This window comes from Rutidosis leptorrhynchoides, chromosome 2 (genome assembly GCF_046630445.1).
Source record: "Rutidosis leptorrhynchoides isolate AG116_Rl617_1_P2 chromosome 2, CSIRO_AGI_Rlap_v1, whole genome shotgun sequence".
In the NCBI taxonomy this organism is placed as follows: Eukaryota; Viridiplantae; Streptophyta; class Magnoliopsida; order Asterales; family Asteraceae; genus Rutidosis; species Rutidosis leptorrhynchoides.
Genome location: NC_092334.1, coordinates 558,788,984 through 558,794,580, shown reverse-complemented (window position 1 = coordinate 558,794,580; position 5,597 = coordinate 558,788,984).

The window sequence follows — 5,597 nt, the reverse complement described above, 5'->3', positions numbered from 1 at the left end:
TACAAGGACACTTGGTATAATTGATAACAAAATATTAAAACCTTGGGTTACACTCAGTCGACATCCTGGTGTAATTATTAAACAAAGTATTAAAATCTTGTTACAGTTTAAGTCCCCAATTAGTTGGAATATTTAACTTCGGGTATAAGGATAATTTGACGAGGACACTCGCACTTTATATTTATGACTGATGGACTGTTATGGACAAAAACCAGACGGACATATTAAATAATCCAGGACAAAGGACAATTAACCCATGGGCATAAAACTAAAATCAACACGTCAAACATCATGATTACGGAAGTTTAAATAAGCATAATTCTTTTATTTCATATTTAATTTCCTTTATTTTATATTTAATTGCACTTCTAATTATCGCATTTTTATTGTTATTGTATTTAATTGCACTTTTAATTATCGTACTTTTTAATTATCGCAAGTTTATTTTATCGCACTTTTATTATTCGCAATTTCATTATCGTTATTTACTTTATGCTTTAATTTAAGTCTTGTATTTATTTTTAATATTTTACATTTGGTTTTAACTGCGACTAAAGTTTTAAAATCGACAAACCGGTCATTAAACTGTAAAAACCCCCCTTTATAATAATAATATTACTTATATATATATATTTGTATTTTTACAATTATTGTGTGTAAAAAAATATAGTGTTATACTTCACGAGCTCCCTGTGGAACGAACCGGACTTACTAAAAACTATACTATAATACGATTAGGTACACTGCCTATAAGTGTTGTAGCAAGGTTTAAGTATATCCACTCGATAAATAAATAAATAACTTGTGTAAAATTGTAGCATATTTAATAGAATTTCGCACTAAAAATAATACTATTTTGTATACCCCTCGCGACACATCAAGTATTTTTGGCGCCGCTGCCGGGGAGCGCCGAAGCGAAACGCTATATAAAAAAAAAGGAATCTAGATAACTAGTTACCTTATTTTAAGATATATTCGGAAAAAAAAAAATTTTAAAAAAGAAAAAAAAAATCTCGTTTTTAAAAAAAAAAAAAAAAAAAAAAGACATCTTCTTTTATTGGTTTTTAAATCATCACCAACCCACTTTAATTTGTCGCATTGGCAACTTGCACTCCATTTTTAAATATTGGTGATGAATTATTGGTGATAATTAAATCAAGTAAGATGCATATATATTTTACACAAATTTTTAACTAGTAAATCGAGTTAAAAATCTTTACCTTGAAAATCGAGTCCCATACTTGATTACATCTTCTTTTATCCCATATTTTTAAATCATCACCAATACTTGATTATATATTTTACACAAATTTCTCGCATTCGCAACCTGCACTTGTAACTCGTGACCGCGAGATGCCTAGAATCAACATTTAAAATTTACGGGAATACGTGTGTCAAATATAGATTTTGTTAAGATTTTAGCAACTGGTAAATTTTAATTGCTATCAATTCAATTATTTCTCTTTTTGAAACAATATAAGTAAAGTTTAAAATTAAAACTAAGTAGATTGATTTTTTTTTCTTGCATCTGTCGTAACCCACCAACAATTACACAAGTAGTCCAACTTTTGTTTCTTGCTTTTGTGACTAGCACTGTACACCCTTGTTTCTTGTTTTAAAAAAAATTAAAAAAAAATAAAAAATTCACTAAGAGTAGTTTTCCTTACTAGTATTTGCCATAGTTATTTTTATTTTTAGATTTTTAGGCTTTTCCGTAAAATCCCTTAAGTGCTTATTCCTTAGACTAAGTATTAGGTGCTTTAGAATTTTGCGACGCCATTTTCCGTGCTATTTTCTTATTTCGTATTTTTCGACGCCGTTTACCTATGTATCAATTACAATTCCAATTAGTGATCTCTATTTGTAGTTTTAATTTTAAGATAGTGATAGTTATAAGGTTGGATTAACCGCGTGTTTACAAACCACTCTTCGTCTTTTTCATTTTTCGACACTTTTCGACGCGCACTCTTTTTCTCTCTTATTTCTCGCCATTCTAGTTTTTAGGACTTAGAATTTTTTTCTACTTCTTCTCTAAATTTCTTAAAATTACGAAAATTTATTTTAAGTGGTTAAATTGATAGACATCAAAATTTTCTGGTTCGTAGTAATAGTTGGATTTGTACGTGGACCGGGTTATTGGAGCCAAACAGTACTCAATTATATTGAGACCAAACGAATCCTGCCCCTCTGCTGCATCTTTTGGCTATTCGAAACGTGGGCAAAATCAGAAAAGTCTATTGATTGGATAACTTATATAATTTTTCTTTCCTTTTTAAAAACTAATAGGATATTCAGTGAATGCACCGAGCAAGACGTTCACCACCTTTTGTACGTTCACCACCTGTAACTCGATCAAGACATCTAGCAAATATTGTCGCCGTTGATTTTTCTTTAGAATCGTCATCCAGTCGACCAAGTACTTCAGTTCAAATTTTCGATAATCCATTTTTTGAATCCGACCTCACAATTGAGAATCCGGAGAATATTCAGGAACGGTTCGTAGATCCTGAACCACTAAACTTTCCCCCGGAACCACCAATCATTCAAACATAGATTGTTGAGGAACGAACCATTAAATCAGAATCCTCTAGTGATTCCGATTCAACAAATTCAATTATGGAGAATCTGGAACCTTTAAGTATGGAAGACCGAATGAGAGCTAAACGCACTGGCCAAGGTCACGCAATTACTCATCCAGACATTAATGCGCCAGATTATGAAATCAAAGGACAAATTCTACACATGGTGACTAATCAATGCCAATTTAGTGGTGCGCCGAAGGAAGATCCAAATGAACATTTACGTACCTTTAATAGAATCTGCACACTATTTAAAATCCGAGAAGTTGAGGATGAACAGATATATCTCATGTTATTTCCCTGGACTTTAAAGGGAGAAGCCAAAGATTGGTTGGAATCGTTACCTGAAGGGGCAATCGATACATGGGATGTTTTAGTTGACAAATTTCTTAAACAATTCTTTCCTGCATCTAAAGCCGTAAGACTTCAAGCATAAATTCTTACGTTTACACAGAAACCAAATGAAACTCTATATGAGGCGTGGACAAGATATGGAAAGTTGTTAAGAGGATGTCCGCAACATGGTTTAGACACCTGTCAAATAGTACAAATATTCTACCAAGGATGCGACATCACTACAAGGAAAGACATAGATATAGCAGTTGGTGGTTCTATTATGAAGAAAACCGAAACTGATGCTTACAAAATTATTGATAACACTGCTTCCCACTCACATGAGTGGCACCAAGAAAAAGACATCGTTAGATCATCTAAAGCAGCTAGAGCCGATTCTAGCCATGACTTAGATTCCATTTCCGCAAAGATAGATGCTGTGGAGAGACGAATGGAAAAGATGACTAAGGATATTCACTCAATACGAATTAGTTGTGAGCAGTGTGGAGGACCACATTTGACAAAAGATTGTCTCAGTATTGAATTAACAATGGAACAAAGAGAGAATATTTCATATATAAACCAAAGGCCTGGAAATAATTATCAGAATAATTATCAACCGCCAAGACCGATTTACAATCAAAACCAGAATTATAACAGAAATATTCCATACAACAACCAACAAGGTCCTACCAATCAACAAGTATCTAATAATACTTACAATCAGCAAAGACCTAATTTTCAAAACAAACCACCACAACAAACCGATGATAAAAAGCCGAATTTAGAAGATATGATGACGAAGCTAGTTGAAACTCAAACGCAGTTTTTCACATCTCAGAAACAAACTAATGAACAAAATGCTCAAGCATTTAGAAATCAACAAGCTTCTATTCAAAATCTGGAACAAGAAGTAAGTAACCTAGCAAGGTTAATAGGTGAAAGAAAACCGGGAAGTCTACCTAGTGATACAAATGCTAACCCCCGGAATGAAACAGCTAAAGCCATTACCACAAGAAGTGGTACAACACTTAAACCACCTGAAATACCTGTAACTTCTGATGAAGCTATTCCTACTCCACAAGAACCACAACCTGATCAAGATAAGGAAAAAGAACCGGTAGTTGAGAAGGTTAATGAAGATAACAAAGTTAAGGATAAACCTTATTTTAAACCATACCAACCACCACTTTCTTACCCGAGTAAAATGAAGAAAGAGAAACTTAAAGCCGAGCAATCCAAATTTTTGGATATGTTTAAACAAATAAATGTCAATCTTCCTTTCATTGATGTAATTTCAGGAATGCCAAGGTATGCTAAATTCTTGAAAGATCTAATCACAAATAGAAAGAAAATGGAAGAACTCTCGGCTGTCACTATGAATGCATATTGTTCAGCAGTGCTGTTGAATAAGATACCAGAAAAATTATCCGATCCAGGAAGTTTCACAATTCCATGTTTTCTGGGTAGTCTTAGTTCAATAGAAGCATTAGCAGATTTAGGTGCTAGTATAAATTTAATGCCGTATTCACTATACGCTAAACTAGACCTTGGAGAATTGAAACCAACAAGAATAAGCATACAACTAGCCGATCGATCAATAAAATATCCTAGAGGGAAAATGGAGAACATGCTAGTTAAAGTTGGTACTTTAGTATTTCCAGTAGATTTTGTTGTTTTGGACATGGAAGAAGATTCTCAAGTTCCTCTCATATTAGGAAGACCATTCTTAAACACGGCTAAAGCAATGATAGACGTGTTCGATAAGAAACTGACCCTAAGTATAGAGGACGAGAGTGTTACCTTTTCAGTTGATAGAGCAATGCAACAACCGCAATCTGCAGATGATACATGTTATTATATTCAAACTATAGATGCACATGCAGAATTATTAGAAGAATTTCCAGAATTACAAGGAACAGGAGAATGTTCTTTAGGAGAAGGTAATGAACCAATTGATGAAGCTGAAATGTTAGCTACACTTATAGCTAATGGATATGAACCAACAACAGAAGAAATTCAAATGCTAAAAGAAGAAGACAGATATCGATATAAATCATCGATAGAAGAACCACTGAAATTAGAGTTAAAGCCACTTCCAAACCATTTGGAATACGCTTATTTACATGGTGAATCTGAATTACCTGTAATAATATCGTCTTCTCTTACTGAAAATGAGAAATCGCAACTCATTTCTGTGTTGAAAGCTCATAAACCAGCCATTGCATGGAAGATTCATGATATTAAAGGAATAAGTCTTTCGTATTGCACACATAAAATCCATATGGAAGAAGGTCATAAAACGTATGTGCAACGCCAACGAAGACTAAATCCTAATATGCAAGATGTAGTTAAGAAAGAGATTATTAAACTGCTAGATGCAGGTTTGATATATCCAATTTCTGATAGTCCATGGGTAAGCCCAGTTCAATGCGTACCTAAGAAGGGTGGCATGACTGTCATCACAAATGAAAAAGATGAGCTTATTCCTACTAGGACTGTAACAGGATAGCGTGTTTGTATTGATTATAGAAAATTAAATGACGCCACCAGAAAAGATCACTTTCCCTTACCTTTCATTGACCAAATGTTGGAAAGGTTAGCCGGAAATAGTTACTATTGTTTTCTAGATGGATTTTCCGGATATTTTTAAATTCCAATAGCACCCGAGGACCAAGAGAAAAC